Below are 12,796 nucleotides of genomic sequence, written 5' to 3'. Positions count from 1 at the left end.
ATAAATAAAGCTTCTACCTCAGTCTCCTAAATAAGGAAAACTCTTGTTTGTGTTTTTCTGTTTGTGTGAAAACTCTTTTAGAAGTATATATTAACACAAGCTCTTTATTTCTGGTACAATTATAAAAAGTAACTGTTTTGATGTTGTATGCTTGAATCATCACAGATGTCCACAGGATAGCAATATAATAATAGATACAGAAGGCAAATACTATTTAATACTGATCATTCAACGGTTCACGTTAGCTTTTTCCAGTTAATTGTCAAAATTTAGCTATATCTTCCAGTGATACAGACAAGTCCACTAACACTGATGAGTTATTGTCCTGGTTTCAGCTGAGGTAGAGTTGATTTTCTTCATAGTAGCTAGTACGGGGCTGTGTTTTGGATTAGTGGTCCAAACAGTGTTGATAATACAGAGATGTTTTTGTTACTGCTGAGCAGTGCTCACACAGAGCCAAGGCCTTTTCTGCTCCTCACACCACGCCACCAGCGAGTAGGCTGGGGGTGCACAAGGAGTTGGGAGGGGACACAGCTGGGACAGCTGACCCCAACTGACCAAAGGGATATCCCATACCATATGACGTCATGCTCCGCATATAAGGGGCTTGAGGAAGAGGAAGGGCGGGGGTGTGGCGGCTTTTGGAGTGATGGCGTTTGTCTTCCCAAGTAACTGTTACGCGTGATGGAGCCCTGCTTTCCTGGAGATGGCTGAACATCTGCCTGCCCATGGGAAGTGGTGAATGAACTCCTTGTTTTGCTTTGCTTGCGTGTGCGGCTTTTCCTTTACCTATTAAACTGTCTTTATCTCAGCCCACAAGTTTTCTCACTTTCACTCTTCCAATTCTCTCCCACCAGGGGGGAGTGAGTGAGCTGCTGTGTGGCGCTTAGCTGCCGGCTGGGGTTAAACCACAACGGTTATATAGGTTACATTAATACTTCGGTGTAGTTTTTTACTTGCACATCCCATGAGAACAAAGTTATTTCTTTACTGTTTTACAGAATTTACACTGACATTTCAAATTCTACGGGCATTTCTCAGTGATTTCAAACAGGAATCTTCAATTTAACTTTAGGCAATATCACTGGACTCTACCAGCTTGAGGCCGCTACAGCCAGAGATTTGAAAAAGAAGTTAGATTCCTGGAAAGGCACTTAGATGAATGCAAGTCCCTGAAATCACCTATTGATACATAACAGCAGCCAGTGCAGGTATGAAGGGCGGGTGCAATGCACTCACCTGAGAAGGATCGCTGGCAGAGAGCTGGTAGAAGGAGGCAGATTTTGTATGAGTGACGGCTCATTGCACCAGCAATGGTGATGGGCCAGACAGAGAAATCCAGTGGCTGGAAGGGAGTAACACACACAAATCCCTGTCCTGTGTAGACAAGTCAACTACATGACGTACGCTTTATGTTGTATGAGCACAGCGATCATCCATTATGAAAGCTATAATATGCATTAACTGATTGATTTAATTATGTTCCGACAACCATTGACCCGTTTCCAAAAATTCAATCCACAAGATAAAATCCAGTATCAAAAGCCTTTTGATAGGTTTTCTAATAAAATGTAAAATTCCCCTTTTGTATCACACCCTGCAATTCTCTATCAACATTCTTTATGTATTTCTGTTGCTCAGAGCCTAAAATGAATATTTTATAGTAGCTCCTTTGTGTATTGTAAGCACTTTGTTGTCATGTGCTGCAAGGATTAATCAATTCGGTTAACCTTAATAAAAACAATGATGTGATGTAAATTATTAACGTGGCCATATATTTACCATTTCAGATACTAGTTTACTTGGTTGAGATCATAACCAATGGGATTTGCAGATCATCCATGGATAGTATGCTTGAAGAGCAATCTTGCAAAAATTAACATGACTTCAATGATAAAATAAAAATATAGAGACTACAGAGGAAACCTACTGTGTATTTGAAGGGGAAAATATAATGCACCTGGTCAAATCAAATATTCATCACTTGTATCCCCACAGTTCTTTCATGTCAAGTACACAAAGAAAGCAATTCTTGACACAGACAGGTGTTTTACTAGTCTTTAGCTGATGGAGAACCTGAGGTACATGGATAGTTACGGCAAATATTTGCAAGCAGCGCAACTGATCTGAGCTTTTCATTTCTTACATATGATGTGAGACACTTGGAGTGTGATATGAAGTATTTAGCCCAATATTCCAGTCATGGCCTAGCAAATGTAATGCTAGTTCATGCATCTACTGATATATTTGGTGTCTGAACACTTTGAGTCACAGCATCTCTACAGAAGAGGACGTTCAATTGTTACTCACTATAACTGCTGCTTTGCAGGCACTTTCATTTTCAAGGCTGCTGTTCCCTTCTATACAAGTATGACCTTTCATTCTCTTAAATTATTTCTCAATATTAAAATGCCGGATGCTTCTTCGCACTCTGTCCACCAAGTGATACAGATCTTTTCCTATAAAAGTTAGGTTTGCATTCTTAATTTCTTAATCAGTCTTTGTGCTGCACAGGGACATTAAAGACAGCTCTGAATGAGCTCACTACAGACTCGTGTTGCTGAACAAACCCGTGTCCCAGCTGTCTCCAGGCCTCACCAGTTCCATTCAGCCATGTACCAGCGCTGAAGTGCATACCATCTCTCAGCCAGTTCAATGACTGGTGAGGAGCAGATCTGGATAGGGAAGTGGAATTTGTCTGCAGTTTGCCAGTCATAACCACAGAAGTGGCATGCTGTCCTGGTTTCAACTGGAACAGAGTTAATTTTCTTTCTAGTAGCCAGTATAGTTTTGTGTTTTGGAGTTAGGATGAGAATAATGTTGATAACACACTGATGTTTTCAGTTGTTGCTAGGTAGTTGTAGTGTCTACCCTAAGTCAAAGGCTTTTCAGCTTCTCACTGTGCCCTGCCAGGTGCACAAGAAGCTGGGAGAGCACAGCCAGGACAGCTGGCACAGATTGGGCAAAGGCACATTCCGTACCATAGACCATCATGCTCCATATGTAACTGGGGAAGCCAGCTGGGAGGCGGGATCGCTGCTCAGAAGCAGACTGGGCATCAGGTTGGTTTTTTTCTGCATGTGGTGAGCACCTGCATTTGTGCATCACTTGTTTTATTGTTATTATTACTGTTATTATTGTTACTACTATTATTCTCTTCCCTTGCTATCCTATCAAACTGTCTTTATCTCAACCTACAAGTTTTTTTCCATTCTCGTCCCCATCCCCTTGGCAGGGGAGGGGCGAGCGAGCAGCTGCATGGTGCTCAGTTACAGGCACAACAGTTAAACCACAACACATGCTAATGCTGCTCTCTGGGTTAGCTGAACCAGCTGAGTCAGAGAGGTTGGGAAGCTTCTTACAAAACTTCATAGCACTATGAGGACATAATCTTTCTCCTCTCTCTAAAGCTTATGAGCAACTATTTTATACAGTCCTCAAGGTGACTGATTAAAAATTTAGTTTAACATACAGTTGCTTAAATAATTTCAATTCTGTAGTGGAGTTAAATTGTCAAACTGAGTAATAAGGATGGGTATTTTCTCTACCCCACCTCTATTCAAATTCAGCCAACTCAGTATTTTATGCCAATAAAAGCTTTACACTGAAGTTTAGAGAGAAATGTTGCAGATAGGTTCCTTGTTAAAAATGTGTTGATTAAGTGATAAGGTCAATGATAGGCAGTGCCTGATATATAACACATTGAACCTGAAGGTCCTTCAGATGGGGCTTCTGTTTTGCAGAGAGAACACAGGGGAAGCAGTTCCCTCAGTTCTGGATGTCAAGGAGCGCTGGCTCCATTCTTCCTACCCACCTCTAGCATCTCTCATTTATAGATATGTATATTCCTTGTTCACAAGACTGGAGAGAGCCATTTTGTCACTGTAGTATGGCCTGCTGCATAAATTGCCCCAGGACTGCCCACTGTTAGCTGTTGTCTAAACTGGAGCACAGGTATCCTATCTTGATGTTAAAATTGACAGAAATGGGCAAGGAACTGCAACCTTTCATTGCTCAGAGTGATCAAAATTGTTCCTTGTTTATAGCCAGAATATAGCTAGCATCAGAGTCACTTGCATGTAATGTGGAATCCCCTGTTCTTAGCATAGACATTTATCAAGGCAGACCCAGTCCTGCCTGGAAGCTACCAGCCACAGTCATCCCTTGTGGAGCTCCACGGAAGCAAATGGAGTTAGCCTCAGAGACTCTGCTAATGTAATCTACCCTGTAAAATGCTTCTACAATCACATTTGGATCATCCACTTTTAGTGCATTTTTCTTTAGTTTTTGGAATAAGATGCATTCCCAATTACATAGCTGCTGCTTCTCTACAGTGCTTCACAAGAGTGGACAATTGTTGACTAAGTGGTGTGCGCTGTAGAACAAGGTCACTGATTTCATACTTGAAAAACTACGTGGACTTGTCATTTAACAACTTGGGTTTCCTCTTCAAATGATTATACCCATGAACTGAAGCAAGAAAAGTAGACTATAGACCAGCACAAAGATAGCAGCTTATTGCACAATACAGAAAGCTGCAGGTCTGTTTTATGCCTTCTCAGAACCTTCAGGAAATTCTTTTTTTATATTTGGTATAATCTAATCAAATAACGTTGTAGCAATGAGAGTCCTTATATTGAGCACAAGAAGTTTTGCACTATAACAAGAAACACAAAGAGCTGCCCAGAACATTAGATAGGTGTCATCTAACTTGTTAGAGCTGATTTACTAATGGGACTGTCTACCTATACAGGCTGTTATTTGTCTTAATTTTAATAAGTGTCCTAAATATATTTAAAGTCCACCCAAATGCTGAATATTCTCTTCCTGATCCTGAAGCCCCTCTTGCTACTGAACAACAGCTCCAACTTGTTGAGAGAATCCCCTGTGCCTCAACCGCGGTGGGCAGGGTCTGATGTGGCCACCATGGAAAACAGTAAATCTTGGGTTTTTTTCTGGATTTGGACACCTCTCCCACAGTTGAACTGAATTATTAGTTTCAATGCTCAAGTTTTGTTTCCTTGAGCTCTTAAAAGCCCTTGACCTGCATCATTCTTGTTCTAGTACTAATGATCTGATTAATGATGTGCCTATCAAGATTTTTTATGTGAACCTTTGTTCTTTCTTTGCTCATTTCAAAATTAGCTACAATCCCGCATGAAGCCATACAGACATAATCAAGCTTGGAACAATACTTAGCAAATGTTGGGGTTTGTGTGGATATGCATATTCATTTCAAATCATGCCTAGTTTGGCACTCATATGGGTGCACTATTTGTGATTCACCAACGTTCTGTTATTCACCACGTTATGCAGTTTATTGCTTAACAGTTTACTATTTCTTAGTTTATTTTTAATCAGTTTACTGTTAAACAGTTAAGCAAGGACATACATATGTGGACACTGAGAGGAGACTGGCTCTGGGCTGTAAGGAGGAGCCAACGTTTTCAATTATATGGTCAGTTTACTATTTCTCCCCTCTAGCAGAAAGGTAGCATCCAGACTCCAAAATAAGAAATTAACATTTTATTGCTAATGTTGGGCTGGCTATGGAAAATGGATTTAAACTGTTATAGTGCTAATGAGTTCACCACAGTAACTTAATGAAGCAATTGAAGATGACAGGCAGTGCATTGTAAGGGGATTATTGCATGCCTTTAATAAAACATAAAATAAAAAGCAAGGCATTTCATCTACCAAGAAACCTCTGAAAACAAATCTCCTCTCCATCTTGTTGAAGCAAAAGAAACTAATGGAGTTTTAAGGAAGTGGAAAAGAAAATAGATTGGTCTTGCATTTGCAGTCTGAGGATATTTATCACCTCTCGGAAAAATCTGCCCAGAATACTGTATTTATTTCTCATAACACATCGCACAGTGATTTTCACCTTGAAACCACCAAATGATACAAGCAATGGTTTAATGTTAGGACCGTTCTCTGTGTATTCTGACAAAGACCATGAATCTCATGAGGAACAGACCTCAAGGTGCCCTTTGGAGGAGTGAGCAGAGGTGGAGACAATCTCCTTTCATGGAGGTTTCTCTCCTTTTCTGGAGACAGCTGCAGAGGCAATGCCAAGTATTACCAGCAAGGAGTCAGTGGGATGGAGCCCAGTTTACTTGACCCAAGCCCTATATTATTGTCAGAACTTTGCCAGACCGAAGTGACAATATGAACTGCAGCAGATAAATTTGTACTGACTGAAGACTTGGGTCTAGATCCAGTTATATAACACAGAAATGCCCAAATCACTTATTTCACTAAAATTATGAGAAGAGATGAAATTCTGCCCTGTTAATAAACAGAATTTTATCTGCATAAGCCAAGAACATATCACAAGCCCTCTACTGACAGGGGCTACCAGCATGGTTGTGCTGGTAATCCCTTCCGAGTTAAGGCCTTGCCTCAGGCTTTCTCCCCTAAATGTGGTACGTCAGAAAAGGAATTGAAAAGGTTAGGTCAGGCAGAGCCACACCAGTAGGATATGAAGCCACTCTCCTTTTTAGAGGTTTTGAGATTAGTATGCTGCAGACTGCATGGAGAAGTAATAGAGACTTTGATTAAATCTGTTTCAATCTGGAGCAATGAAACAAAGAATAACATGGAGGGTATTGCGCTTCAGCCCGCGTTTGCGAAAGGGTTTGGCTTTCTTTTGATCCCTGCTTTTCTGTTTGAGCTCTACTATGAGGTCTCATTGGGTTAAATTCAGTGTTCAGTATCTGAAGGGCACTGATTTGTCCCTGTTGGATACCTGATCAGTGTCAACTGCAGGCACTAATTAGGTACCAGCGTATTCATTTAACACAGACTCTTTACTGTATCGGTATTGTATTGTATTTTGAAGGCTATTCAAAAACCAAACCATGAACTTAATCTTCAGCTTTCTCCCCAGATAGTCCTTGGATTTACCACTGGTATCAAATATATAAAATATATCAAATATCTCCCTCCCATCTTATATCTGATGCCAGTGATAAACTGTGTCTTCACAGCACCGTGTGTTGTCCATTGAAGAACAGAAGATGAAAAGATGAAATTGCTCGACATATCCTGGAGTTAGCAAGTGGTCGAAATGAAGAAGATACCATTTCTCTTTAGTTAACTGACACCTGAACAACCACCGAGACACAAATCTATGCTGATGAAGGAGCAAGAGAGCTGTGAAGGTGCCTGACGCATTTCTGCCACTCCGGCACCAAAGCAAGGGTTGACGTTCCCTTTGTCTCCCTTTCCTGTTAGCTCTCTGCTATGCTCCTTCCTTGAGCTGAGGATAATCACATTAGGAACATACTGTGCTTTCTATGTTTAGGTCTCTAATTAGTTTACTCAATAGGGTAAGTATAATTATCCTCATTTTGAACCATCATAAGAAGATGAAACAATTTGCTCAACATCTCACCCCAGTCATTTATATATATGCTTTTATGTCTATGAAAATCCTACTAATATATTCCTTTTAGTAATATCTTGTTGCAGTTAGTTCCACATACTAACTGTGCCCCACATCTCACTTTTAAGCATTTATTTTCAAGTAAACTCCATGCTAGACTTCTGCCCACCTCGCACCAGACGAGTTGCTGCAGAGGGTGAGAGGCACAGCCACACAGCAACAGCAGTGAAGCAATCTGCCCCATGGGACACCTCATCCTCTGCAAGGTGAGTAATGAAAACTTTGAAATTTTCCCTTTTTACTCTGATAATCCAGGGGGGGGAAAAACCCAACAGAAACTTAATTTCTCCCAGTCAGTTATTTGTAACTACACCACTTCTCAGATCAAATATAAAGTAATGCACAGAGAGGTTAAGTAATTTTAAAAAGACAGTCTGTGGCTGATGAATCCCAACCCAGTTTTCTGTCCAGTGTCCCCTCTTTGCTACAATGAAGGACTCAAAAGTTGCGCTCATAAGCCACAGTCATTCAGAGAGTTCATGTTTCTTTTTTGGTCAGCTCTGGTTTATTTCGCTTTTTTAAAGAAGAGAAAGTTTAAAGGAACCTTGAAAAAAAGTTTTTGGCAATTACTTCCGCAGTGGCACATGAATTCTGTTCAGTGTGGTCATTATGTTGGCGCATACAAAAATCCAGCTTTCATTTGTCGAGTCTGACTTTTAAGAAGCTTTTTCACCACTGCATACAATTTGGTCTGTGTGTCCTCTTTTGTAGCCATTATTAACTCCCAGTGTGGGCTACAAACCCAAGCTTCCTTATCTGGTGCCAACTGGCATCTGTCACCATTCGCTCCTTATCTGCTACCTCTGCCAGTTCCCAGCATTAAATGAGGCCACACCATGCTATCGTCGGGATTAGACCTAATGCATTGAGTTCTGTCTGCCCTGTTTATTTTTACCAACTTACTTATTTAGGTTTCCAGTCTGGGCATCCAAGCTCCAGAAATGCCGGTGTTATAACGAGCAGTAAATCCACACAGATGGAAAGCCTGACTATTTTCTCTCATGTTTGTGCGTTCTTAGAGACCATGGAGGAGATGCAAAAATCCTACAGCACGGGAAGCTCCGCAAACATTACTTCCAGACCACTGCCATGTGCATGTCCAGGGGCTAGAAGGACCAGGGGACACAAGGAAGAACAATTGACGGGAGGCACCTGGAGCAGATTCAGCTAATGCTCTGCAGCTATTGACCAGAGAATTGTACTCCTACTATTTTGTAAATTAGCGGTATCTTTATTAGATACTGGGAGATAAATGGATTTATAACTTCCTCCTCTAACATATAATGATGATTAGCTAAAAACTTTGTATGATCCATTCATAACCCTGGTCTGAAACTGGTGGAGCAAAATCCAAACTAGGTCAGATGCCAAAGCACAAAGAGCAGTGACACAAACAGGAGATATACAGTTTGGTTCCCAGGTACTGAAGAAAGTAAAGAAACTCACTGCAGAGAGACAAACCTTTTCAATGCCGATGCAGAAGTATCCTTATTCTTTCATAGGGGTTCAGGTCCAGTCCATTTTTAGGCACAACCAATCTCTTCCTAGATATTTCAGATAGGAATACATTGCACTGATGGAAAATATTTTCCTTCACAGTCAAAACAGAGTTCTCCTCAGTTTACTCCCTTCATGTCTTTTCCTATTACTGCACAAAATTTTTCAGCATCATGGGTGTTTACACCTTTTCTAATACTCAGAATAGACTAGACTATTTCAGTTGGAAGGAACCTACAACCATCATCTAGCCCTGACCATTTCAGGGCTGACCAAAGTTAAAGCATGTTATTAAGGGCATTGTCCAAATGCCTCTTAAACACTGACAGGCTTTGGGCACCAGCCACCTCTCTGGGAAGCCTGTTCCAGTGTTTGACCACCCTCTAGGTAAAGAAGTCCAGTCTGAACCTCCCTTGATGCAGCTTTGAACCATTCCCACGCATCCTGTCACTAGATACTAAGGAGAAGAGATCTTACTTGCTTGTTAAATCCCTCAGTACTCTCTTTACCTTCCTTAAATTCCACACCATAACTTTTTGATTTATCAACTCACTAGTTGGAAAGTAATAAAAACATGAGGCTTACATTTAAGAAAATAATGCTAGTAAGATTAAGGAAAAAATGGAAATTAAGCAAGCCTCCAAAGCAAAAAGCTGTGGAACACCTCCAGAGGATGTTATAGACAGTAGAATTTTATACATATGCAGGAAGTAATTAGATTCATGAAAGAAAAACACTTCAAGTGCTGTAAAACAGAAAGATGTCACCTCTCAGAAAGTCAGTGGCAGATCACTGAAGGATGGGCGGTGAACACAGGAAGAGACCACATGCTTTTCTTGCTCATCTGCTGCTTCCCAAGGATCTTGTGTCAGCCGCTTTCAAAGAAAGACTAATGAATGAGATGGACCTCTGGCCTGATTCAATGCATCAGTTCTTACATTTTTTTATTATCCATTTGGGATGGGTGGGTTGCTTGTTTGATTGATTTAATTTATCTACTGCATCACACGGAAACTGTGCCAAGAAAACAAATTGCTATATTCATCATAATGTTGCTGGGATGGAGGTCAACAGTGCAGAGTAGCACTTCTGGACTGATAAAGGTATAGCCTGACAGCCTCGGAAAGGAGTGTCAGAAAGAGGTGCTCGAGGGGCGTGCTTGTGTGGGTAAGAGGGCAGGAGTGGGCGAGTTGCACAAAAGCAGAAGTGTCACTCGGATTTTGCTCTTTACACAACATACATAAGTGAAAGTCTCATGACAGATGATAAAACATCTATGCACAGGTTCAGTGAGAAGCTGCGTGAACTAGGAAATCAAGTAGCACTGACTGCACTTACGGGGACCCACGCGAGGCCCGGTGACGATGAGGCGCTGCCTGCAGAGCTGCGGGGTGGTGCTGGCGAGGAGCTGGAAGCAGCAAGCATAGTTCAGCTCCATTGGCGCCTGTGCTAGCAGGACGCCCTGCTTACCAGGGACCAGGACAGTGCTCCTTACGAGCAAAACATCAGCCTCCTGCAGTGCAACACTGCTTTAAGCTGCAGAGGAGTCATGTTTTCCCAGCATGAAGTTCATCAGAATGAGCTCCAGGTCACTGGCTTGAGGCTTCACTAACTGAAACTTGCACTTTCAGGCCATTACAGTTGCAGGGTTGTATTTTCCCATGCACAGATTCCCCTTTCCCCAGTTTCTTCTTTTTCTCTTTCACTCAACGGTGACGCTTGGCTTGTATCATTCCTGGCACAAGGTAACTGAGGGTAAGTGCCCTGAGCTTAGTGACTGTACTTGTGTCAGAAGAAGGTGAGACAGTTGACGGAGACTCATGGACACAAACCAGAATGGGTTTCAGATCTCTGTTTTCTTATCACTTAATAGAAAACTATATTTATTTAGTTCAAGGAAGTGAAATTCAATATTGGAATTAATATTTTTTATTTTCCTCAGTAGACTAATTAAAAAAAAATCAGACTACTGAAGTTTAAAAAATAAATGACATTTTACAACACTCAATTGTTCCTGTAAGCTTAAATACAGTGATTTATTTAGAAATATTAAGCCCAAACACTTCATATACACCACTTGCTACTGGGAGAAAAATTGTCCAAACCAGTCAACCTTCAGCTTGATTCATTAGCACCTGGCAAAATGGACCTCTGTCACAAGCAAGGCATTGCTATTTACAGTCCTTACCAGTCGGATGTAGCCTCTGACTATATTTCAACAAGGCCAAACTCAAGGTCCTGCACATGGGTTGGGGCACTCCCAAGCACAACTACAGGCTGGGCAGAGAACAGACTGAGAGCAGCCCTGAGGAGAAGGACTTGGGGCTGCATCAAAAGAAGTGTGACCAGTTGAGGGAGGTGATTCTCCCCCTCTGCTCTGCTCTCGTGAGACCCCACCTGGAGTACTGCATCCAGCTCTGGAGTCCCCAACATAAGGACATGGAGCTGTTGGAGCAAGTCAGGAGGAGGCCACGAAGATGATCAGAGGGCTGGAGCACCTCTCCTATGAAGACAGGCTGAGACAGTTGGGGTTGTTCAGCCTGGAGAAGGCTCCAGGGAGATCTTATAGCAGCCTTCCAGTACCTAAAGGGGCCTACAGGAAAGATGAAGAAGGACAGTTTATCAGGGAGTGTAGTGACAGGACAAGGGGTAATGGGTTTAAAGAGGGTAGATTTAGATTAGATAAAAAGAAGCAATCCTTCCCTGTGAGGGTGGTGAGGCACTGGAACAGGTTGCCCAGAGAAGCTGTGGATGCCCCATCCCTGGAAGTGTTCAAGGCCAGGTTGGATGGGCTTTGGGCAACCTGGTCTAGTGGAGGGTGTCCCTTCTCATGGCAGCGGGGTTGGAACTAGATGATCTTTGAGGTCCCTTCCAGCCCAAACCATTCTATGATTCTATGATTCTATGATTCTATGATGAAATGAGTTTCACTTATTACCTTCCACTCTTCTATGTACTCCTAATATCTAATCTAAATCTACCCTCTTTCAGTTTAAAGCCATTACCCCTCGTCGTATCACGACATGCCCTTGTAAACAGTTCCCCTCCAGGGAAGGATTCATACACACTGAGGACAGTTTTCAAGAGCTCATGAATAAAAAAACCCCCTTGTTCATCTATTTGTTTTCACCTTCTTAAACCAAAGCCAGATTGCATTAAATTATGTATTCAATTGTATTATAATCATCTTAGTACATGTGTCTGCAGTAGTCAGCAACTTACAAATGTATGCTTATATAAATAGCTTTATGCTTGAGATATTTACAGTGGGTTTGGGGGTTATTCAAGTATCGATGTCCTCATGTGTGTCTGTATATGCAGGATCAGGGAAGTATATACAGGTCTCTGGGAAGTCATTTCTAGACAGGAACAGGAGACACTATGCTTCACACTGTGACAGATCTTGTAGTAATACTAAAATCTTCAGGAAAGATTCTTACAAGAGTGTGACTCAAACCGGCCTCGACTGTCAGCATGAGTAAGGGATCAAATGCTCAGAAAAAAAAAAGAAGTATCAAAGCAAGAAGCCAAAGCAATGTAACTATTCTCTGGTACAGGAAGCTGCTGATGAGCAAAACCCAGCGGCAACCTGTCTGACATAAGGATGGTGGTTGCCAATTAAAAGGAAAAATAAAGATAATGACGAATGTTAGATGGAGGACTAATTATGGAGTTTACATAACCTGACTTTGCCTTAAACCAGATGATCAGAGATATAAACCAATAAACCAGAATAATTCATGAGGAACATATCTGATGCGTTCAATCTTTGCAGAGATCAGAAAAGCCTCATTTTGAGGTTGGGTGTTTCCACTACAGGAGCATAGCTGTGATTTGCAGGGTAATATC

General features: G+C 41.6%; 1 protein-coding gene and 1 long non-coding RNA gene across 2 annotated transcripts in view; one reads left to right on the top strand and one right to left on the bottom strand.

Annotated features, from left to right (window-relative positions):
* The window catches only part of MBOAT2 (membrane bound glycerophospholipid O-acyltransferase 2), a 169,478-nt gene that overhangs the window by 118,710 nt on the left and 37,972 nt on the right, over positions 1 to 12,796 (bottom strand). The window lies entirely within an intron of this gene.
* On the top strand, positions 2,891 to 10,923 carry LOC142601249 (uncharacterized). Its single transcript, XR_012834852.1, has 3 exons — positions 2,891 to 3,062; positions 7,519 to 7,656; positions 8,470 to 10,923. It is a non-coding gene; the product is annotated as an uncharacterized LOC142601249 (long non-coding RNA).

Source organism: Balearica regulorum, chromosome 3, assembly GCF_011004875.1.
Source record: "Balearica regulorum gibbericeps isolate bBalReg1 chromosome 3, bBalReg1.pri, whole genome shotgun sequence".
NCBI lineage: Eukaryota > Metazoa > Chordata > Aves > Gruiformes > Gruidae > Balearica > Balearica regulorum.
The sequence above is the reverse complement of the archived record's forward strand: the minus strand, read 5'-3'. Positions and strand labels throughout refer to the sequence as shown.